This window comes from Dermacentor andersoni, chromosome 1, assembly GCF_023375885.2.
Source record: "Dermacentor andersoni chromosome 1, qqDerAnde1_hic_scaffold, whole genome shotgun sequence".
Lineage (NCBI taxonomy): Eukaryota > Metazoa > Arthropoda > Arachnida > Ixodida > Ixodidae > Dermacentor > Dermacentor andersoni.
In genome coordinates this window covers 204,595,957-204,621,593 of record NC_092814.1, presented here as the reverse complement: position 1 = coordinate 204,621,593, position 25,637 = coordinate 204,595,957, and the positions used below count along the sequence as shown (strand labels likewise).

Sequence of the window (25,637 nt, the reverse complement as noted above, 5' to 3'; positions counted from 1 at the left end):
AGCCAGGACCTGGGCGCGATTCACAGCAGCCGCCGCCGACAGACCTTCGCTCATGCAGCGCTTTGGTATCGTTGGCGCTTTCTCGCCGCATGCCACCAGTGAACAGACAACGGCGCGCTGCCCTAGCCACCTCGTAGCGGCCATAGAGTAGCGGCCGTCGCCGCAGAGCGCGTCTTGAGCGGCACTGCGCTTCTCACGCTTTCGCCAAACGCTCTTCCTCTTTCCGCCTCGCGCGCTCTTTGATATCGGCGTCTTTCATCCCCGCTGCGCTCTACGTTTGCTCTTTCGTCCTTCGCTGTGCTCGTTCGCTCATTTACCCCCAGGGCTGACCCCCACGCGAAACGCAGAAATGGGCGCCTCGTTACAAACATCGCGCATGGTTAAATAAGTGCTGCAGCTGTAAAATACCGCTCATTCAGCCTGCTGCGCAACGTGTGTGCGTGAATGTCGGAAGGCCGTAATTACTGTATGATAACGTTCGCAGCGGATGTGTCTACGTGAGGCAAACTCGTTAAGTATCGATGTTGCGACTAAAGAAAAGAACAATAAAGTTGCGTTTCACTGAGCCAAACCATGGCTTCCAACCTTTCTTTCGATTTTCGGAAAACAGGTCCTAGTTATAAATGCTGACTCACCTTAGAAATTTTACGGTTGCTGAAGTCATCCAAGACGAGTAACGTCATGCAACCGCTGAAGAAGCATACAGCATGGTAGAAAGGTCGCGTGTAGTACAAGTTGAATGTTGTCAGTTGTAGACTGTAAAAAAAAAAAAAGAATGTTTGGCGTACTGAAAAAAATGCTTAAGTCAATCCTCTTAGAAAATGGCATGTGGGTGAGTCACCTTAGGAATGCCTGCTGTTGTTTCATCTCAAGATCTTTTTGATGTGGGACCACATAAAAATTGAATTGTTGCGATTTATCATGCAAGACATGACTTTTTGGTAAACACTTCATGACGACGGAACAGCGCTATCTACCGCAAATGGTTTGGTTGCGACTTTTAGGTTTTAAAGAAACACGTTACTACTAGAGCAATCACGCAGGAAAAGAAATGAACGGAGTAAATACAGACATTTTCTGCGTCTTCGTTCTTGTAATACCCGCCGCGGTTGCTCAGTGGCTATGGTGTTGGGCTGCTGAGCACGAGGTCGCGGGATCGAATCCCGGCCACGGCGGCCGCATTTCGATGGGGGCGAAATGCGAAAACACCCGTGTACTTAGATTTAGGTGCACGTTAAAGAACCCCAGGTGGTCGAAATTTCCGGAGTCCTCCACTACGGCGTGCCTCATAATCAGAAAGTGGTTTTGGCACGTAAAACCCCATATATTATTATTATTATTCTTGTAATAGCACGTCTAACTCAGCATGCCCAGCCAACTAGAAACAACATTGGCTCTTCGCCGACTAAGCATTGTTTTCTAAATAAAAATGAAACTAAGCATAGCGATACTGTGAGAAATAACCCATTTGATGCAATAGTTTCTGTTTTGGTGTGCATTTTATGACTATATGTGCACAATGTTCCAGTTGAGAAAATGAGTTACTGAGAATATAAATTTTGAAGTCTATTTGCGCAGCCATTTTGGCTGTGTGACTCGGATGTGCACAGGGCTAAAAAAAGCAGATGTTGCAAGAGTAAGAAAAAAACCTAAGTAATCGATTCTGCTAAATATACGCGCGTATTACAAATGTGTCACCGAACAACGTGATAAACGACTGCGCTTAAGTTAGACCTCTTAGTTTTGCATGGCTTGTAGGAATCCCACATGGTGGATTCTACAATATGCTTGAAGTTGACACATGCGCGTGCGTTTCCACAGTGAAGTTTTTGGAAGCAAAATCTGGTATTCGCTTAATATAATATAGAAACACGATAGAGATTTCTGCTTGACCGACTAGCTTGTGTTCAGGCTCTATAGGGTTCCCATAACTCTCCTATTCGTGAGTCAGCCTCGAAATTGCGTGCTTACGCTGAACTTCCGTTTATAATCCAAATTCCGGCGTATCGAGTTGGTGATCAATACCCTTCCATGATGCCAAAAAAATGAAGCGTTGCTGCGAACGACTAGCCTCCCATCAGCCAAGTTAGTACTATAACTGCCTTGGAACTTCGGGTTCGTAGCTTGCTAAAAATAAATTGTTATTGAACTGCGAAAACTTCTTGCCTGGAGAACGTAAGTGCTTCTGCTGTAGATTCGTGCCACTTTCGAATGGATGCAAACTTTTTTTTTATGAATTTGAATACACTCAAAGGGTTGATGTTCCAATAAAATATATGTGAGTGTCACGTTAAGAAAATTAATTTACTTAACTGGTGTTTCAGTTTCTAGTTTGGCCGTATACAAAGCTTAAGTCCGATTTGCTAGAATGCGTGATTAAATCACATATGCACCAATGACGTATGAGACAACGCTTAGAATTTAGCAAATATTCTATACATCAGGTCATATATCGGAGATACAAATCCTATATAGTAAATGTTTGTATATACTCTACCTTGTTGTAATTATGCGTGAAACTGAGTAAACATACCGATTCTGAGAACTGATTTAGGGCTCACCTTCTTGTGTGAGCAGGATAAGCCATGAAGGGTAGAACATTTGGATTAGTTGCTGTCCACATTGCGATGGCGCAACCCAAAAGAGAAAGCACTGTGAACGTTGCCAGCGCCAACTTTTTCCGCCTGTGGAGTAATGACGAGCAAGTTGTTGGAAAAACTGCACGCCTCTGATTAACACGTAACATGGTCATGCATCTTCTCAATGGAGTGTTAAAGGGGCTAAGCTTAACGAAAGTGAATCGTGTCCATGTTTATTTCGGCATGTTACACATTTCACCACAGCCTTGCTGCTCCTCGATGTCGAACACTAGCGACTCGCAGTGTTCCAGACTTATGCCTAGTCATCAGTGTTAAATGAGGCAGGAAAAGCGCCAATCAATGGCATGCATCGGTTAGCCAATCCGGGCATGACTACGCCATCTGCAGCTATTTGGCATTCCTTCATGCATTCAAACATGTACACGCTTGGCCATGCTGCATATACGGGGATAAGCATTCAGAAAACCAATGCATGACCTGCTCACGCAATCTCAAAGGCAATGGGAGAGCATACCATGACACTGCTCTTGTATAAGTGCATTACTTATGATACATTAATCTCAGATGATGCATGCTTTAATATAAAAACAGGTGACGCTGTGATATACGTAAGATCTTGTTCCTTAGTGTACATGAAAATGAGAAAGCATTAACGCGAAATTGCGTTACACCTAACAGAAATTTATTTTCAGCACGCAGAATATCATACAGCTGACTTAAATGCTCACAAGAAACACATGCTCCATTTTTCTAGCAAACAAGCATACATGTATTACGCAGTCAATGCAGAACAGACAATTGTCAATTTTAACTGAAATTGATACCTTTCATACTTTATCGTGCATTAACCGACAAGAACGTAATAAGAATGCGCTTTCTCATAAACATTTAGTGCGCAGTGTTCTGTGAAGCGAAAAACATTGTGAAAAGAATTTGTTGCTTTCTGGTTCGTCGACACCTAAACAATTCATAACACCGTACACTGGGACTACAAAATGCGCGAATAAAAGGACGCGCACTGCACTTTGTATTCTCTGCATTATTTGTCGAAGCCTAGCCTATGTGTACAACATAATACGTGTACACAGGTGACGAGCATGCCCGGCAAATTATATTTTCAAAAATCGGCTTGCTAGAAGTGATAAAAGTACACCATCAGTTCAGCTCATACCTCATGAATTTAGAAGGAATGCTTCAAATAGTTCTTGTGCCGTCGCATCTTTCCTTCGGTCTAGTACATTAATTTCACTACTCTGAAAAAAATGCCTATTTTTCAAGACACCACCTAGCACGAAACCAGCGTATTATTAAGGCAGCGGGAAAACTAGTGCAAAAAAAATTCAAAGTACTTTCACGCACTGCAGCTAACCCTCTAAATAGCAAGAACACAACAGCAAGTGAAAACAGTTTATTATTATCAGTATTTCCTCGCACAAACTTTATATGTTTGTAGTAAGGGAAATTAGCAATAAAGTTAGAATCACAACAGACAGTTATCAGATCTTTATGATGAGGAACCTCTCATCGCTTTCTTTTTACTCTTGCAAGGATAAGGGAAACAGACGTTTTTCAGTATAGGTTTATGTTTACCATCTGCGTTAAAGGTATACGGTCGACGGGATGCCGTTAATCTTTTAAGACCGTGCAGCAATGCTGTCACTAAAGTTTGGGATTGCTGCGAAGTAGAGAGGAAGACGTCTTAGTTTGAAGAAATTATGAGCGTCATGAGAGCTAAACTTTATCCATCGCAACGTACAAAGACAACTCCAGTCAGTTTCACTGCACTTCAAATGAATTTCAGGGTCAAAAGTTTGAATGTTACTTAACTCGTGACTATTGCTCTTCAGTGCCTGTGCGGCCAGGGTTGTCTACCACTCCCGCTTAGCGATTACCATAACAACGGAGAAGGAAGCAAATTATGTTTAATATGTGTTTAAATCGCGATCAGTTTTTCAGAGTACCCATTCCACAGTCACAAAAGCATTGCTGTCACTTGCAGAGCACCCTTTACACTTCCTACACAGATTGTACGTCGGCAATGGCTCGGCATAGGCTAGCATCGACTTTTGCTTTGCCACACCAATATCCCACTGCGGGCGATGTAGGCACACTATGTGCTCTTTATTGGCAGATTTCACGAGCCATGACGACGAAGATTGACGTGCTTCCTGTGTAGTCTACTCGGGTAACACAACATTGCCACTACGTTTGGATGATATGAAAGACAAAACCGTGAGTCATAGTGCGCCACAAATAGTAGTGCTCTCATGCCGTGGACCTGCTGCTTTAAGGCTGATCCACACGACGGACCAAGTCTGAGGGCAATCGGTCACGTGATGCGACGTCACATCCGGCTGCGGTCCGGTTCGGTGCAGAGCACATGCACATGGCGGACCGCCATAGCAGACGGCAGAGTAGACCAACCAGCTACACTCTTGGCCATAGTGTTATCATTGTGTTAATTCCTGCTCGAGTCGCACAAAGCCGGGAACTGCTCAACGAGGGATACAAAATGAAAAGCCCTCCTCGTCACGCCAAGAGGACACGGGGTTTAAAAAATATATCTGCTGCACGCACGTGTCGGCGGAACGGCGCACATGAAACGACTGGCTTTTGCTGAGCCGTAAACTAGATTGGATTTGGCTGAACACACTCTGCTGCCGCACAACATTCGTTGGCTACGCCAAAATCGCTGCGGTTTGCATGCGGTCCACCGCCAAAACTGAAGAGAGAGAAGCCTCGGTGATTTATTGGACCACGAGGGCCGCGGTCTTGCGCAAGCCAACGGTGGTCCACATGAACTGGTGACGTCCTATCACGTGATGCGCGGACCGCGGTCCAAAATAGCAATTTGGTCCGTCGTGTGGATCGGCCTTTAGTAGTCACGAGAATTGCACATGTTCATCGACTCAGTTCAACGAAATTCTTCTATGCATTACAAGCAGTAAATATTGATACGTGCCAAAGCTTGTGCTGTTTGCCCTACATTGTTTCAAAACGAAGCGCAGAACAGGTTCTGACTCATCGTCCTTATGTACAAGAATGTCGTTTATACGAGTGTAATTAAGCCACGTCTACCGATGTCAGTACAGATTCAGCATAGCACTGACTTTGGGGTGACAGATGGCCATGTAGTGGACAGTACTTATAGATCCCCTCGGTGGAAGAGCCTGGACTAGCGCCATCAGGCGTATAGGCTCGACGATGGTAGCCGCGACATCAACGCAGTCACCTGATAAATAAATGGCAATTATTTGTGGGCCTTCTATTCCTACAAATTGGTGACCTCCGACATGAGACTACATCACAACTGTATACGTCTACCAAGTTTCTTTTCGACGCCATGGAACCAGCCGCCGAACAACGACGTCTCAAAGAAAACGGAACGTCTTCCGTCACCACACTCAACCTTCCCGATTTCTGTCGCTCAGACTGTGAACTCCGGTTCGTCCACATCGAGGCGCAGTTTCGCCGTCACGGAGTCACATCTCAGGTGGTTAAGTACGACAACGTCGTGAGTGTGTTTAACCGGAGCACTGCTGCTTTGGTCCACAACATTTCGCCAGCTCCTCCGCCCAATGATCAGTACGACATCCTTAAGCGGGAGTTACTGCGGCGCACCATCGACTCTGAGTCGCGACGGATTCAACAGCTCCTCTCATCGGAGCAACTTGGTGACAGAAAACAGACTGAGCTGCTTCGCCGCATGACACAACTCCTTGGAACCAGTCAATCATCAGCAGACTCGAAAATCTTTCGGGAGCTCTTCTTCCAGCGTCTACCGAATCAGGGACGCATGATTTTATGTGCCTCACCTACTACATCTGTAGAGGCCTTAGCGATGATGGTAGACCAGATTATGAATTCTTTCCATCCTGTGATACCCGCTGTTGACTGTTCTAATGCACTCGTGGCGACACGACCCCAGTTACAGCAGCCCTTTGACGAACCCGACAGTTTAAGCACGCACCACACTTCGCCAGTAGAGGAACCTACCAACCATTTGGCTGCCTTACGTTTTCTTGCGAATAACCATCAGCAGCGACATCGCTCGCATGACCAAAACGCGTCAGTCCCTCTATCTCCCTTTATTTGTTGGTATCACGTGAGGTATAGCACTCGCGCACGTCAGTGCCGTCCGCCTTGCAACTTTCCGGGAAATGATGGGGTCAGTCACTGGTGACGGCTAGTGCTAGTGGCCCTACGTCAAGCCGTCTTTTCTATGTCACCGACCGCGTCAGGAAAGTTCGCTATCTTGTCGACACTGGTGCGGAAATTTGGGTCATTCCCCCTATTTTTCAAGACCGCAGAAGTCATCGCCATGACACGTCTTTTCTCACTGCCGTCAACGGGTCCAACATTAAAACCTATGGTCATAAATCTGTCACTCTAGACCTTGGTCTGCGACGCCCTTTTTGATGGCTCTTCACCGTCGCCGACGTCCGCGGGCAGATCATCGGCGCTGAATTTCTGTGGAAGTTTAACCTTCTCGTCGATCTTCGCCACCGCCACCTTCTTGACTCCTCAACAAACCTGTCTGTACAAGGTATCAGCACGTCTGCACCACCTTTGCGTCTCGTACAAGCACACACCCAGGTACAGAAACTGCGGTCCACAATCCTGCTGGAATTTCCAGAGCTGTTCGAACCACCCTAGCCAGATCGTCCAATAGTGCGGAACGTCACGCACCACATTGTGACTAAAAGACCACTAGTATACGCCCGACCTGGCCGCTTAGGACCAGACCGTCTGAATATTGCAAAGCAAGAATTCGAACACATGCTCCAGTTGGGCTTCGTTCGTCCTTCCGTTAGCCCTTGGTCATCTGCTTTACACGTGGTGCCCAAGAAGACGGATGATTGCGGGCCGTGCGGCGATTACCGCGCCTTAAACCCCCCCCCCCCCCCCCTTCCCCAGAGTGGCGATTCCCCATAGGTACCCTATACCTCATATCCACGATTGCACCGCATCACTGCATGGTTGCTGTATATTTAGCAAGGTGTATCTAGTAAAAGCCTACCACCATATTCCTGTCGAGCCTTCTGACATTCCTAAAACCGCAATCATTACCCCTTTAGGCATGCTTGAATACATACGCATGCCCTTCGGCCTCCGTAATGCCGCCCACACATTTCAGCGCTTCATCAATCAAGTACTCAATGGCCTGACTTTTTGTTTAGTGTATTTACACGACATTCTTGTATTCATTGGCTCTGCTGTGGAACACGAATCTGACCTACGTAAGGTGTTTGAACGCCTCCGTCAATATGGCTGGGTTCTATACATCTCGAAGAGGGAGTTTGGCGTTGCTTCTCTCGATTTCCCGCGCCATCGAGTAGACGAGCATGGCATCCAACCCATCCCAGCCCGTGTCCAAGCGATTAAATATTTTCCACGTCCTTCTGCCACAAAGCAATTACGGGCATTCAATTACATCAATTACAATCGACATTTTATTCCTCGTTGTGCTTCAATTTTGCAGCCTCTGAACATTCTACTCTCTGGCACAACACGAGCTAGCATGCCTACATCGTGGACTAATGCCGCTGAATTTGCTTTTATCTCTGCCTAGAACGCCCTTGCTACCACTACTCTACCGGCACACCCGCAACCAGACGCTCCAATGTCCCTTACGGTAGACGCCTCTGACATAGTTGTTAAAAATTCTGGGGTTTTACGTGCCAAAACCACTTTCTGATTATGAGGCACGCCGTAGTGGGGGACTCCGGAAATTTCCACCAGCTGGGGTTTTTTAACGTGCACCTAAATCTAAATACACGGGTGTCTTTGCATTTCGCCCCCGTCGAAATGCGGCTGTCGTGGCCGGGATTCGATCCCGCGACCTCGTGCTCAGCAGCCCAACACCATAACCACGGCGGGTGACATAGTTGATGGCACCGTGTTTTAACAGCTAGTTGGCAAGACAGGTCAGCCTATATCTTTCTTTTCAAGGAAACTGACAACGTAAGAAACCCGCTACAGCACTTTCGGTCGCGAATTGCTAAGACTCTACCTCGCAGTCCGTTACTTCCGTCACAACCTCGAAGGGCGTCAGTTCTTTATTCTCACCGACCAGAAACCACTGATTTATGCTATTGCCTCCAAGAGTTCCTCGCTTATTCCCCGTGATATTCGCCAGATTGCATATATCTCCGATATCACTACTGATATTCGGCATATCAATGGTGCCGATAATCCCGTTGCTGACTCTCTGTCACGGATTCATGTAAATGGAAGCCAAGTAAATCGTTCCGGCATTGAAGTTCACAGACCGTGAACTTCAAGCAGTCCGGACTGCCAACAATTCTGTGCGCTTTCAAGATATCTTACTGGCTGGCTGCAGCGTCACAGTGATGTGCGACATGTCTACGGGTCGTCCTCGACCGTACGTTCCACAACAATTTTGGCAGGAAGTTTTTGACGCACTACACTCCTTATCGCTCCCTGTGGTACGTGCCACACCTCGTCTCTTCACTTCCCGCTATCTGTTGCCGCGCATGAACGCCGACGTCAGTTGCTGGGCTCGGGAATGCCTACAGTGCCAGTGCGCCAAAGTAAGTCGACACACTATGAGCGCGCCTGGTCATTTTCCACCCCCAGACGTTCGTTTCGGCCACGTTCACATCGATATCGTTGGTCCGCTACCACTGTCCTCGATCCAACGAAACATACTTGTATCGACCGCTTCACACGCTTGCCTGAAGCAATGCCACTCTCTCACATCACTGCAGAGTCTGTATCTGAGGCCATCTTAAATGCCTGAATTTCTCGTTACGGCGTACCTCACGCAATAACGGCAGACAGAGGAAGACAATTTGACTCGTCCCTCTTTCAAGCTCTCTCCCGTCTTCTGGGTGTAACGCACATACGAACGACAGCTTATCACCCAGGAGGTCCCAATTCAGCTTTAACTATGGGACCTCCTTCTGTATACTTCTATCTGTATATTATTTTTATGTAATAATAAATTTGATTGATTGATTGATTGATCGATCGATCGATCGATCGATCGATTGATTGATTGATTGATTGATTGATTTATTGATTGATTGATTGATTGATTGATTGATTGATTGATTGATTGATTGATTGATTGATTGAAGTTCCAATGACATGTTAATACGCTTCCTTCGTCAACTGAAAGCAGCACTTCGTGCCCATGACTTCATGATTCCATAGACAGAGCGCCTGCCTTTGGTTCTACTAGGTCTTTGCAAAGCTCTGAAAGCATATGCACAGTGTTCCTCAGCAGAACTCGTTTTCGGTATGACACTTCGCGTACCCGGTGAGTTCTTCACCTCGGAACCGTCATCTGCTGACTACAATCTTATGCCTACCGCCTTCGCATTACAATGGCCCCTGTTATACCACCGCCGCTTCGTAATGTTGGAATCTCAGCGCTGACGCCCGTTGTTGCAAATGGGTCGCAAGCCCCAAGGGTAGCGTTGGCCTGGCGGCCTGGGGCACAACTGGAAGCATCCGAAGGTCCCGGCAAAGCATGAGTCGACTGGTAACAGAACAACTTGTTTATTCTAGCATCGCAAAAGAGCGGGCGGTCAGATCGACCGAAGTGGAGAGACGGGAGAGCACGTAACTCAACGGAAGAAATCGGAGCCTCTCTCGGCGTCCGGGAGCAGCTGCTCTTATACTCTCGGAGTCGAGGGGAAGAAGGAACGCCTCGTCAGAGGCGCACCTGATGCGCGGCACGGACAGGCTGAGAGACACGTTGGGACGAGTGTAGTGACGCATCCGCCGGGCCGGCGCCGGTCAGACCTCCTCGCTTCACACTTGGGGAGCTCCTCTCCCCGGCTGCCGCGCTTTGACAAGCGTGGGCACCAACATGCACACACACACACACACGCACACTTGAAGACACGTGGCATTGAAACATGCCTGGACGCGCTTGGCGGGGAGGCGTATCGGCGGCGCTGAACGGGCCAAAATGTCCGCCGCTTTGAACGAAGCCCCGGCGTCCGTTGCATCCGCGCCGGCTATACCGCGCGTTGTAGGCGAAACGTAACAGACCGCCCCGCCGGGGGAAGGAGATCCCGATGGTCAGGGGACTGCATCCGCTGTCCGGAGGGATGTCGCTCGATGATGCTCATAAACGAAGTCGGGCGTCCTTCGGCGTTTCTTGAGCGCAGAGCACAGAGAAGGCCTCGTTCTCTCGTTCAGGTTCACACAGGACACTGCAAAGTGACTTCGGGAGAGTTGCCATTTTTCTCTCGTTCCCAGCAAGCGTTAGAACTACGCCGAAACTCAACCGCTCAGTCAGCAAGCACGACACAACCCTCACTAAGCCCTGCCAGGCTCTTTCCCCTTTTATACTACTGCCTATAGTTCCTTACAGTAGTCTAGCAACACTCAGAACGCGTCCACAAATTGGAAAATTGCACTAGAAAGCACGTCATCACTTTGAAACACTAAACAAAAGCAATATCTTAAGAATCCTGCCTCAGGAAGAAAAACATCAGTAACAAATAATTTTGAGGCTGATTCCCACGTTAGGGGCTTCTACTTAAGCCATCGGCGTTACCGTTGAGACTCCCCTTTTTGTAACGCACCTCAAAGGAATGTTGTGGCAAAGCGAGGCTCCAGCGCAGGAGGCGGCCATTTGTGGAAGTGATGGTCTGCAGCCATTGGAGAGGGCAGTGATCCGTCTCGAAGCATGCGAAGCGGAGAACGCAGCGAGCGACCGTACACTAGCTCAGCTGGCGAAAACCCCGTAGCCGCATGCGGCGCGGTCTTTAATGCCAACGTCACCCCAGGCAGACACAGCTCCCAGTCAGTTTGATGTTCAAAACACAATGCTCTCAACACGCGCTTCATGACGGAGTGGAGCTTCTCAACGGAATTCGACTGTGGGTGGTACACTGAGCTGTGTAACAGCTTTACCCCGCACCTTTCGAGAAAGGCTGTCGTCAAAGCGCTCGTAAACACCGTGCCCTGATCTGACTGGATTTCCGCAGGAAAACCAACTCGCGCAAATATGGACAGTAGTGCATTGACTATCTCAACTGAGCTGAGTTCTTTAAGCGGCACTGCTTCAGGGAACTTTGTCGCTGGGCAGATCACAGTCAAAATGTGTCTGTACCCCGTGGTTGTTACCGGCAGAGGTCCCACTGTATCAATAACGAGCCATCTGAAAGGCTCCGTAATGATAGGTACCAACTTCAACGGCGCCCTCGATTTGTCCCCTGGTTTGCCCACCCGCTGACAGGTGTCACATGTCCTCACAAAGTGGTCTGCGTCCCGAAAACACCCTGGCCAATAGTACTCTTGCAAGAGACGGTCCTTAGTTTTCTTAACTCCTAGGTGTCCGGACCACGAACCCCCATGCGACAAGCGCAACAGATCCTGACGGTAGCACTGAGGCACGATCAGCTGATCGAACTCCACTCCCCTGCGGTCTAGATATTTCCGGTACAGGACCCCACCTCTTTCCACAAAGCGAGCATTTTTCTTGGCGATACCTTCCTTGACAATGCAGCGTATGTTTTCTAGGCTGCCATCCTTCTTTTGCTCGGCTATCAAAGCCGCCCGGCTGACTTTTAGCAACCTATTAAGTCCGTCTGACGTAGGCGCGATGAGCAAATCTGCAGATAGCTCTTCTAACTTTCCCGTGTCGGGCATTTCCTCTCCAGTATCTGGTGCCTTTAACGCTACAGGCTCAATTTTATTCAGTTCGGGCGTGCTCTGAATATCAGCTTGCTGCACCTCTGACCCTTTCTCATTGTTCGACAACGTTGGCCCCGCAACTATCGCCTTTGCAGCGAGCTCCCGAACCTTCGATCTGGTTAAGGCCTGAACGCTAGCCTCACCAAACAAAAGCCCCTTCTCGCGCAGGAGGTGATCGGACCTGTTCGAAAATAGGTACGGGTACTGGGGGGGCAGCATAGATGACACTGCCGCCTCCGTCTCAAGTGCTCCGAACGGTCCTTCAATAAGCACTTTTGCTACGGGCAGACACACGCTATGAGCTTCCACGGCTTGCTTGATCCATGCACACTCGCCCGTGAACATATCGGGTTCTACGTAAGAGGGGTGAACTACATCCATTGTAGCTGCGGAATCGCGAAGCACTCGGCACTCTTTCCCGTTCACGAGGAGGTCTCGCATGTAAGGCTCGAGAAGCTTCATGTTCTCGTCAGTGCTGCATAATGACAAAAACACGACTTTTGTTTTTGTTTCTGGACACTGCGCCGAAAAGTGACCCGGCTTCTGGCACGTATAACAAACGAGCGCTTGCCTCGTCTCGAACCGCTTTCTGCGTTCGGCTTTGGCTGCCGCCGTCTCCTTACGTTCGGTCGGACTGCTTTCACTCGCATCCGCACTACGTGTGTCCCCCTTTGCTCTCATGGGCGTGAACTTCGGCCTCTCAAACTTGGAGCCAAATTCACCCTTTTGACCGTCCTTAGCTCCGCGAGCCCGACGCGTCACAAACTCCTCGGCTAGCTCAGCGGCTTTAGCAACCGTACTAACGTCTGGCCTATCCAAGACCCAGTACCGCACGTTCTCAGGTAACCGACTATAAAACTCTTCCATCCCGAAACACTGCAGAACTTTCTCGTGGTCACCAAACGCTTTCTCTTCTTTGAGCCACTCCTGCATGTTTGACATTAGCCTGTAGGCAAACTCTGTATATGACTCACTTCTGCCTTTCTCATTTTCCCGAAACTTCCGACGGAACGCCTCCGCTGACAGCCTGTACTTTTTTAGCAGACTCGATTTCACTTTGTCGAAATCCTCTGCCTCCTCTCTATTCAAGCGAGCGACTACGTCGGCCGCCTCGCCGGGTAACAAAGTGAGCAAGCGCTGTGGCCACGTTTCCCGAGAGAACCCCTGCTTCTCGCACGTTCGCTCAAAGTTAACCAGGAACAAACCAATGTCCTCTCCAAGCTTAAATGGCCGCATCAGGTCAGTCATTTTGAACAATAATCGTTCTCCTGCACCGTGTGCCTGACTTCCATTACGAGCGCGTTCCATCTCTACCTCGAGACGCTTCATTTCCAAAGCGTGTTGACGGTCGCGCTCTTCCTTTTCTTTCTCTTTTTGTTCTTTTCGTTCGCGCTCATCTTTCTCTTTCTGTTCTTTAAGTTCGCGCTCCTGTTTCTCATTTTGCTCTTTTCGTTCGCGCTCCTGTCTTTTTGCCGTCTCCCTCTCCTCAACGGTCTCAAGGCATTCCGACAGCTCGTCATCCTCAGCTTCTAACTCAAGAATAGCCCTTAGCAGTTCTGGGTTTCTGAGTTTGTCTGAGGCATCCAGACCTAACTCTCTTGCAAGCTCCAGCAATTTCGGTTTGCGCAACGACTTCAAATCTATGGCTGCTCTGAATGCTGCTTTCTCTACTGCCTACTATTGTCTTGCCGCAAACTAACCCGGCAGCAACGACAACCACAATTACCAGCTCTGTTTCTGACACTAACAAAAGCCTGGCAAAACTCAGAAGAAGAAAGTCCCGCACTCACCAAACCTCGCAGCCAAGAATTCAGCGCAGTCGTTCCGCTGCAGGCAACCAGTCATCACACAGGGCTCGTTGCACTGCTCCCGGATGGTCGTTGTGCTGCTCAGCATACAGTGAACTGCATATCTTCGCTGCTGGCCTCCGTTGTCGCGATCTCACCGCTGGCAGACAGTTGTTGGGAACCTCAGCGCTGACGTCCGTTGTTGCAAATGGGTCGCAAGCCCCAAGGGTAGCGTTGGCCTGGCGGCCTGGGGCACAACTGGAAGCATCCGAAGGTCCCGGCAAAGCATGAGTCGACTGGTAACAGAACAACTTGTTTATTCTAGCATCGCAAAAGAGCGGGCGGTCAGATCGACCGAAGTGGAGAGACGGGAGAGCACGTAACTCAACGGAAGAAATCGCAGCCTCTCTCGGCGTCCGGGAGCAGCTGCTCTTATACTCTCGGAGTCGAGGGGAAGAAGGAAGGCCTCGTCAGAGGCGCACGTGATGCGCGGCACGGACAGGCTGAGAGACACGTTGGGACGAGTGTAGTGACGCATCCGCCGGGCCAGCGCCGGTCAGACCTCCTCGCTTCACACTTGGGGAGCTCCTCTCCGCGGCTGCCGCGCTTTGACAAGCGTGGGCACCAACATGCACACACACACACACACGCACACTTGAAGACACGTGGCATTGAAACATGCCTGGACGCGCTTGGCGGGGAGGCGTATCGGCGGCGCTGAACGGGCCAAAATGTCCGCCGCTTTGAACGAAGCCCCGGCGTCCGTTGCATCCGCGCCGGCTATACCGCGCGTTGTAGGCGAAACGTAACAGTAACGACCGCAGAAATGTTTACATGAGCCCACCTTTACTTGATGGCAGTCACGTTTTTCTCCGTCAGGAGGCTACTCGCTCTCCTTTACAAGCTCCTTACGACGGTCCCTTCAATGTCCTCAAGCGCGAGGCCAAGTTTTTCACACTTCCTGTCAGCGGACGCAAAGAGACCATTTCGATCAACCGCTTGAAGTCAGCTCATCTAGATTCTGGCAGTGCCATCCCCACGCCTTAAACCGCTCAACGGCAGTGCCTTCATCGCTAGAGTGGTAGGGGAGCCATGTAGTGAACAGTGCTCATAGAGATCCTCGGTGGAAGAAAAAGAGACTGGACTAACGCCCTCGAAGAAGTATATCCAGTCCAATCCAAGCGCCATCAGGCATATAGGCTCGACGATGGTGGCTACGAAATCACCGCACTCACCTGAGGAATAAATGTCAATTCTTTGTGGGCATTCTGCTCCTACAGCCAAAATAGCCAGAACGCTGCTGTTCCAGGAAACTCAATGTCTATCTGTCATTGCGCCTTTTTGCTGAACCAAACTAAGAAAAATATTAGGCCACTGCTACTACCCACTGAACAAATACAATATACATAATTAGAAATTCTTGCTAAATCACTGAGGCAACATTAAACCCGGTATCAATGACTGAAGAAGGTAAACAGTGCCCAATGTGTAGCACTCAAGTAAGCCTAGTATTCAATGGATTTTTGTCAGACGCTTGGCTTCAGAATGCGTTTTACCATTTTTAGTAAACATAAAAGTCTCCTGTGCATGTAATGAAACGTGCCATATATTAGACTCTGCGTGCAAAGCATTTATATGTCACTTGTAGAACATAAATCGAATTCAGAGTAAGGTATTTCATCTGATCTCGGGGCTTAATTAACTAATATACACTTGTACAGATCTCGTGAAAGCATCACATTAAGGATATCTGTTGCTAGAATTTCTAAAAGCCTGTACGATGCTACAAGAGTCGTATACGTTGAACAGGTTAACCGGCACATCAAGCAATTTGTGTCCACCTCGATCGCTCATCTATACGGCAGCTTGTGTAGTTTTTCGTGTTTATCTTTATTGCAGTGCGGTATTTTTCTTCCCTTCTTGGGACCATTTCTATTGATGGTAACCTTCATAACATATTGGCAATTTTTAGCCGCTCGTCACCTTGCGAACTCTATCCATAAGCATCTTCTTAATTGGAAGATGTCATTATGAATGCATGCTTTCCGGCAGCAGGTTAGGGCAGCTTGTCACTTTTGAAACGAAAATGAGGTTGTACTCTATCGCAGATTATAAAGCAAAAAGCAACGTCATTAAAATAGGGTTTGCACGTCTTATAAAAACAAAATTTATACCCGTCTCCAAACTGAACATTGCACACCACTTAATTTAACAGATTGCTAAACATAAAGTTTCCATAGAGTGATATAACATTAAAGGTGGTACTGCTGATACGCTGCGGCTCACTATGATGTGCTGGCCTGTCGTGATATGTCAACTCACTTTTTCAGTACGAGCAGTATGAGAAGAGAGAGGACGAAAAGCTGGAAGTCTGTAGACAAGTACCATAGGTGAACAAGAAGGGTCTGAAATAAAAAAAAAGAAAGGCATATATATATATATACACCGTTTTAAAGCATCCCACCATAGAGCACTGCAAACCATTTCATGTTTTGACGCATCTAAGCAAAGACGAAGACAGATCTATGGGCATCCTCTAGCCGCGTTCTCATGGTGTGTTTGAGGATAATTGCGGAAAATTGTTCCAAAAAGTTAAAAAACACGACCCCCCCCCCCCCAGTGCGAATCTTCATAGAAAAAAAAAACTCAATACCCTTCCACTCTGTGAAGAAGGATGAGCAGCGAAGCTGTGTATGAGGGCCCCTTAATGGCGAACTGCACCTCCGCTGCGGGTTGGCCCGGCGTTGCACTATCTTGCAGATAGGCCCACGTATGGGGAGTGCTTAACGCCTGCTTCACCTACGCCACGGGTATGGACCACCACCGGTATTGCACTATCTCCGGGATCGACCCACGTATCAGGCTGTATCAGGGACACAACTGCAGTGGAGCGCGTGAAACGTCTGGTGCATGCTGCAGAGGGTGTGTGATCACTATAGGGTAGAGAGAGACAGAGAGAGACAGAAGAATGGGGAAAGGCAGTGAGGTTAACCAGAGTGGCAGATCCGGTTTGATACCCTGCGCTGGGGAGAGAGGGGAGCGAGTTAAAATGACAGGAAAGCAGAGCGAGAAAAAGAAAGGCAGCACAGATACGCAATCACAGTCGGTCACTATCACCGCATGCTATCACCGCACAACACAGTAGCAGTTGCATCACTATGAACATCAGTTCAGGCTACAGCCGCTTATCCAAGTCTGATGTCCTTAGAAACTGCAGCAGTACCCTGGTCGCCCTCCGCTACGATGGTTTGTGACGTTGGAATTCTGAAAAGATTTCCACTAGCTGTTTAAGGTCTTTGATCAAAGCGCGCAATCGCTATTGAGAGTTATCGTCTCTGTAAATTGCAGCGAGGACAGTCACAGTAAACGTGTTGAAAAGTCTCCTCGCTATAATAGTCATCACACGAGGCGTCGTCGTCCCATCCGATTCGTAAAGCAAAAGACTTCGTAAAAGCCACTCCTAGCGATATTCGACAAAGCAGAGTAGCCTTGCGTCGGCGGGTCCAGCTGGGATCCAGACTGTGGTGCAGCCGGTTGCCTTGAAAAATTCGGATGTTCCACATGCAGCGCGTGATATTCCCGTGTAAGCATCCGAAATTTTCTAGCGGCATCTGCCCTTAATAACGGCATCGACTCCTCTTTGCCGCCTTGAAAAGCCGGATGAGCAGAATTATCAGCGTATTCGTTACCTGTGACTCCGCAGTGATTTGGAAGCTACTGAAATGTCACGTGGTGTCCTTTTTCAGCCAAGGCATGGATTAGCTCTCTAATCTCGAACACCAGTTGCTTGTGTTGTCCGCGCCGCAGAGCTGATAGCAAAGACTGCAGTGCTTTAGGGTACAGAAGTGACGTAACCAAATGCACATGTTACATTTCTTGACGCATTAGAAGGCCTAGATGCCTAACTTATGTCACAGCTAGTGGAAGTCTTACGGTCTAATTTTGCAATTGTGCTCGCTTCCTAAGTGACTGAGGCAGGTTTTTTTTTTTTTTTTGCACATGGTGTTCGGGTCCTAAGGTAAAAAAAAATTGCAGGGATGCTTAAGCTTCGCCTTTAAGAGAGGAACGCGATAGCCTTCGATAGTGGAACGCAATAGTGGGCACGGCGCAAGCGTAGGGAGCAGTGCATTCACTATGCGACTGTTTGTTATTGTTCAGGCTTTGCTTGTGTCAACCGACCCAGCAAGTTCACCCGCTTTGGTCATGCTGTCTGCAATCATCGGATCTAAAATCAGCGACGACAAGAATGAAACAAGCACGTGCGGTCTTCGTGTTCTCTTGATTTTTGTTGGTGTTGATCTTCCTTACATTGTATGTATCCTTTGTAGACCCTCCTGCTAGGGCCAAATTACTGGCCTGCAGCATTGTATAAATGAATAAAACTAAAATTCAAAGATCCCTGCCTGATTGTACGCTTCCCCACAATCGCAGCTCTCTTGCGATAGATGGATGGATGTAAGAGATGAGCGTCCCCTTTGGAGCGGGCCGGTGGGTTACGTCACCAAGCTCTTGTTATTATATTGCCTAATGTCCTACCTATGTTAAAAAAAAGACAAGAAGGAAAGGAAAGAAAAATTTGCGAAGAATTCCCATAACCAACCTTTCTGAACCACTATTGGGAACTTTGTTCTTGCACGCCTCGATTGTTTTTCATTTCCCTAATTTTCTTCCATGAATCTTCCAATCGCCTCTTACTAATCTCTACTGCGGGAATGTTTACTTTCCCTCTGCTCTCGCTGAACCCAACGGCTTCGAAGAGGCCAGAGGTGTCTAAATCGACCACTGGGCAGATATTTTCGCATTCTAATAAAACATGCTCCGTCGTTTCCCTAGCTTTAACGCTGCAAGTACATGCTTCATCTTCCTTGTTGTATCTCGCTTTATAAGTGCCTGTTGTAAGGCATCCTGATCTCTCTTCGAAAAGTAATGAGCTTCCCTTTGAGTTATCATAAATTGTTTATTTTCTTATTTCGTTTTTTTTGCTTTGTAATAGTTACTCATGGCAGGTTTCTCGTCCTTTGCCGCCACCCATGACATTATCACAGCCTCTCTGACTTTCCTCTTGACGTTCTTTGTTGACTCTTTGTTCTCTTGATCAGTACCAGTTTTGGCTTGATATATTATTCGTACTATGGCAGAGTAAGGTGACTCAAACGCACACATTCATGCTCGGATGGACAAACGTTCTGCCGAGCTACGCCTCTCTTAATGCCGCACGTGGGGATAAATTTAACAATGGCGCCATCTGCGCACGTGAGACATGCATGATGGAGCAATGACTTCTTTCCTATACGCGATGATATCAAAAGTAAAGCGCATGCCATCAACGCATTAGAAAGCTTACGGCTTAACTTATGATACAGCTAGTGGGTCTCCTAAACAATGTAAACTAATTTACACTTCGAAGTGTGCGCAAAGTATAAGGGGTCTGTAACTCACACCCTCCCACCTGCAAATGTATAATAGTGTAAGTCATAGACCGATTTACACCCTTGTCGACCTTTAATGGTGTAAATTAGTGTATGGTGTAGTCTTGCAATCGTGGATGCGAATTCACATCCTTCTGTCCTGTTGTCTAAATCTGTTCACGCCATTTCGGGACTTTGCGTGTCGATAGGGGGCGCGCCATAACCAAGAAAGCGTAACATTTCTGAAAAGCTTTGGACGTTTGTAGGCCTGATAACTACTGGTGAGCACTGGTTTGAGTTTAGATTGTACCTACTGTGAATGAAGGAGCTCTCCCAAACCGTCCACTCCCTCTCGGATCGACAAACGTACTGCCGAGCTATTCCTGTCTGGACGCCGAGCGAGAGGCGAAATTTAGCTCCGGTTGTGTCATACACGGAGCGACGCATGGATCATCGGATAATGGCTTCTTTTACCTACACAACGATACCAAAGGAAGGTACGTGGATAGTGTGGTTACAAAGATGCAAACAATAATGCAATAACATCCTTTCTTTACTTGCGGTTTTAGCGAACGATCGCCTCCTGACCGATTTTAAAGGCGGTTCGCATCAAAAGAAAGAAAATTAAAGGCACAGCCATTGTCAATGTCTGGACAAAGACATACATGTGTTCAAGAACAATTAGGGTATGGGGACGGAGTAGTCCTAGCGGCCCTGTGAAAGGTGGAATACTGAAAGGTGCAGCTTAACGGACCGGCGCCTTGCCAATAAACCGAATAAAAGAAGCCGGTTCTGCGTACTAAAATACGAAAGGAAACTCATACTGAAAGCATATTTAGCGCCAGCAAACAAGGACGGAAGGGAGACGACAACACAATGCGCTAACTTCAACAACTTGATTTTTAGGAAGTACACCTATATAAACCATGCACAGTGGCGCCACCTCATCCAAATCTTATCCATCCAAAAAAGCCGTCTCCTTATCTAACAGGTCGATTGAAGGGGCACTAACACACGTGTCTCTATTCCGCCAGATAGCCTGCGCTTCAATGATCTCTCGCACGTCTTTATCTTTGTGCTTTGCAAGAACCCGACAGGATTCATAGACCGGCGCACAGCCGCATTCTTGACAGTGGGTTGACAGATGACCGATTTGCTTATTTTTCACAGTTTGGCAATGCTCCCGTAATCGGTCATTAAGACATCTCCCTGTCTGTCCGATGTATTTCTTCCCACAGGACAGCGGAAGCTCATATACAACACTTTCTGCGCATCCCACTGGCGCTTTCCGATGATTCGTAGAGCACCCGGCAGCTGGCTTACGGTACGGGTCTGTCAATCGACATATTTTTGCCAGCTTTTCTGGTGCGGAAAAGACCACTTTTGTGTCCACCCGGCTAGCCATTTTCTTAAGTTTATGTGCCGTTCTATGCAGGTAGGGCACTACCACTACCTTCCTTCTACGCTCCGTCCTTTGATTTGCCGTGTCCTGAATTGTGCTATCCGACCTGCACCTTTTTAGCAGCCCCTCGACGACCGAAACTTGCACTGATTCCGGAAACCCTGCTGCTGATAGCCTTCCCGATTGATCCATAAGGCTCGTATAGATCTTGTGGTGGCAAGACTTCTTTAGAGCATTTCCAAAGCATAAGTTGGCAATGCTCCTCTTGACGAGCTTCGAGTGGGCTGACTTATATGATAACAGGGGCTTATTAGCTCTAGGTTTATACTCCCAACACGTGTGCCGTTCCATGAACTCGAGCTGAATGTCTAGGAAGCGCAGCACGTTATTGGAGGGCTCTTCAATCGTGAGAGTAAGTGGGCTAAGGCCTGCAGAAAATACTTCGTAAAGCTTGCCTACCGTAAAACGTGCGTCAGGTTCAAAAAGAACGAGATAGTCGTCAACGTATCTGACAACTTTAACCACCCTGTGCTCCGACAAGGTACGGGACAGGATTCTGTTATGGTGAGCTAGAAAGATGTCACTTAGTATGGGCGCCAAACATGAACCGATGCAAACCCCTTGCTTTTGAATGAATATGTCGTCGTTCCATGCTGCATATGTAGAGTGAAGGTAGCAACTAAGCATGTCTAAAAAGTCTTGAACGGACAAACCGGCTGAATTTTGGAACGGTACCACGCCATACTCGTCTATGCACTCTTCTACACAAGTAATTAGTTTCTTTTGAGGCAAGGAGTAGTACAAGTCCTTTATGTCAAAGGAGCAAGCTGATAAGCTTTTGTCAGAATTTCTTTTCAGGAAATCTACGATTTCTGCAGAGCCCCTAACCAAAAATGGGTCGTCAATATTAAGAATTCGCAGCTTATCTTGCAAGAAAAGAGCGAACTTTTTCTGCCAAGAACCTGTTTCTGAAACTATTACCCTTAATGGGTAATCTGGTTTGTGCGTCTTCGCACTAAACATAATTTGAAGGCAACCAGACTTTGCGTTGTCAATTTCACGAACCAAGTGTCTAAGGTCTGCCTTCTTACAAAGACGCTTCGCTTCTAGCTTGATTTTTCGGAGAGACACATTACTACACTGGTTGAACACAGAGGCAATCGCAGAGCAGGCTTTCGTATTAAAATCACCTTCCTTGAGGACAACAAAGCCACCTTCCTTGTCCGCTGGCAAAACACACAGACCATTTTGCCTCAAAAACGAAGTTGCGCGCTTAACCGGTACACGTGAGACCATCGGTTTGTTGCGCGAAACCACATCGACCCCTTCAGAGATACATCGATTCACTTCACCTTGTGGGGCGCACTTTGAAATCCTTCGCACAATGCTCAGAAGTTCCGGTGCGCTCAACCTTGGTTCTACGGCGAACTTAAGAAAATGGCTAGCCGGGTGGACACAAAAGTGGTCTTTTCCGCACCAGAAAAGCTGGCAAAAATATGTCGATTGACAGACCCCTACCGTAAGCCAGCTGCCGGGTGCTCTACGAATCATCGGAAAGCGCCAGTGGGATGCGCAGAAAGTGTTGTATATGAGCTTCCGCTGTCCTGTGGGAAGAAATACATCGGACAGACAGGGAGATGTCTTAATGACCGATTACGGGAGCATTGCCAAACTGTGAAAAATAAGCAAATCGGTCATCTGTCAACCCACTGTCAAGAATGCGGCTGTGCGCCGGTCTATGAATCCTGTCGGGTTCTTGCAAAGCACAAAGATAAAGACGTGCGAGAGATCATTGAAGCGCAGGCTATCTGGCGGAATAGAGACACGTGTGTTAGTGCCCCTTCAATCGACCTGTTAGATAAGGAGACTGCTTTTTTGGATGGATAAGATTTGGATGAGGTGGCGCCACTGTGCATGGTTTATATAGGTGTACTTCCTAAAAACCAAGTTGTTGAAGTTAGCGCATTGTGTTGTCGTCTCCCTTCCGTCCTTGTTTGCTGGCGCTAAATATGCTTTCAATTTACCAACACGCCCAACAAATGGCAAAACTCATACTGTTTTGTACGAGTTATTTATCAAGTACTGAGAACTTGTGGTCCCAGTAACATCAGTGAGATGACACGAGGTACTAATAAATACTTGGCAGAGAAGAAGAATGACTTAAATAATAAAAGTTTTAATCAAGTTATGTAGTCTAGCGTGTGCGGGTGTAAGACCTGTTTCAAAAGCAGCTACCATATTAGGTTGCCAGCGCGATCAAGACGCATGCAAATTTAAAAAAAATAGTGCCAATCCACTCTGAAGGTGGATAACAAGCGAAGCTGTGTATCTAGGCCCCTTAATGGCGAACTGTCCACTGCCATGCGTGAAACGTCGTATGCACATAAATGAATTGTGAGGCGTGACTGGTCGCTCCTCCATGATGTTGAGCCTTGGAAGATGATGAGGCACCGTGGGGTATACTAATACAGGTATTGTTGCAGAACGTGGCACGACACCTTTTACCTCGCCCACTCCGAGGGTTCACACTGTTTCACCGTAGCCAATGCGATCGTGCGTAGGTCGACCTCCTGCCGTGCAGTAATGGTTGTGAGGCCACTCTAAAACCGCAAGCGGTCACAAACAACAGAGGCCACACAAGATTGGTTCCCCACAAACTACCTCTGAAACCTGGCCGTTGCTTCGGTGAAACGTTCCAAGTTTGAGGGATCGGGGCCCCATCGGTGGCGGTCCCCCACGCTTACGGGACCGCCACCACTGGAGAGCGGAAGGAAAGCAAAGGAGATGCGTAAGCGCTTGGAACGCTGAGAAAGAGAGGGCGGTGCGAACGTAGGCGTGGCCAACGCAGTTTAAGGCGTAGTATCTGTTCTTATCAGCTTAATCGCTGATACGGGTTGTATTTGGAGCAAAGACAATAAACTTATTTTGCAAGTTGGCGGAGTGCTTAAACCCAGCTTCACCTGCGTCTAGGTCGGCCCGGATTTGCAATATCTTCGGGATCGGCCCATGTATAAGGAGAAATTCTCGATCTACTCGGCTATCGCCCACGGACACATTTTTCATCAGACACTAACCATATACAGCTTCGTTGTAAAAACAAAAGAAAAAAAAAACATTCTGTATGGGAAAATTCGCTGCCAATTGCCTAAGCGAAGGTTCAGCGGCTTTGCACGACAGAGATTTCTGTTATGACACACGACGTAGGTGAACGTGAACATTGCACAACGATTGAGGCCATGTAGGAGCACGACAAACTAGACGGAAAAGTGCTCTCCCTTTTTTGACTAGTTTTTATCGTCTATTGTGTGGTATCTGCGCAACCATCAGTACGCGCTACGATATCACAGGTCAAGCGATACTTTCCAGAATACGGAATCACGCGCACAGTTCGGACGCACACGCGAAGACACGCACTCACAAACGGCAATGGACGCTGTCATTTGGAATCGCAACCCAAATTCCGACGATGCACTATCTTATCCAAAATGTCGGCAGCGCCTTATGCGCTCCCTGTAGGGGAGGGTTCTCCCGGCGAGAAGGCCTTTGCGTTTTTTCAGCGAAGTTGTATTTGTCCGTCCGTCTGTCGTCTGTAAGCGGAAAACTCCTCCGGCGCAACCCCGTGCGCCTGCGTGAAAAGATAAATATAGGTGCACGATTAGCTGTGCCAGTAATGACGTCGTTGCTCTCCGTCGCAGGTGAGCGCGCGCGCAGCAGTTTCTGTCCAGCTCCGAAATAGATAGGCCAGGCGTCATACGTACTCCTGAGGAGGAGGCAGCTGTCGATCAGCCACGGTGCGAGCAGAACCGGGAACGAGTTAATCTATGCTGTGCCGATGCTGCAGCCCGCGCACCAGAACAGGCTCGTGCAGCCGACCGCAAGCAGCAACTGCGAACCGAGGATCCGGCAGCCTACCAAGCCATCGTTTAATGCACCGTCGTTATTAACTCAGTAATAAACACCGGGGCCTCACGTTTCAGCTTCGATGGTTAACCATGTGTACGGAGTGCTTGGGCGGTGATTTTTTTGTGAAACGTTTTCGCACACTTTGTGCAACGCCCCTGACCTTCCGTGCGCGTCACTTCAAGCTACATCTCTTGCGCCGACGGCGTTGAATGCGTGACTGCTTGCAATATACAGTTTGAAATTAATACTTATGGAAGTCAAACATACTTTCAGAGCTTTCTTATAAAGAAGGCCTCACGTGTACCATCTGAAAAAAATTCAAGAATAAATTTTGATGCATGGCTGCTTAAAGTTATTGCTGGTAAATTGATACTTTGAAATAACAAAAATACATGAAGAGCTTCTTGATAAACGTAGAAGGCCTTCCACATACGTGAGAAAATTGTTAAGCAGCAATGTTGAGGCGTTCGGTTACAGCCGCAATTCTAAAACCGAATTCCCTGCACGGAGGAGCATTCTAAAAGTTCATTAAGCGATTTTCATTATTTTACGGCGCCTTCAGTGCAGCTACAACTTTGACATTTCTCTAGCGCATTCCACCAAGCGCCGCGTTATATCTACGAATATATTCTTCTTTGTACACTTTGTAGTTTGCAAATGCCCTACCGTTTGCGCCAGGCACGCGTCGAGAAGAACTCCAACCGGTACAACTATGATAATTTTTAACGGTGCCCCCAGTGCACACACAACTATAACATTTCTCGAGCAATATTTATATTTTAAAACATATTTTATTTTTGGCAAGTTCTCTCCCATAACGCAAGGATGTATTTCTGAAGCGGCATACTGGCCGATACAT

General features: G+C 47.8%; 1 long non-coding RNA gene and 1 pseudogene across 1 annotated transcript; one reads left to right on the top strand and one right to left on the bottom strand.

Moving 5' to 3' along the window:
• Positions 1-470: 470 nt before the first annotated feature.
• Positions 471-16,973, bottom strand: LOC126547362 (uncharacterized). The gene is made up of 3 exons (XR_011892238.1): positions 16,388-16,973; positions 2,562-2,684; positions 471-756 (listed from the first exon to the last, which is right to left on the bottom strand). It is a non-coding gene; the product is annotated as an uncharacterized lncRNA (long non-coding RNA).
• A 6,743-nt stretch (positions 16,974-23,716) lies between these two features.
• LOC126547494 (U2 spliceosomal RNA) lies at positions 23,717-23,888 on the top strand (annotated as a pseudogene).
• Positions 23,889-25,637: the final 1,749 nt, after the last annotated feature.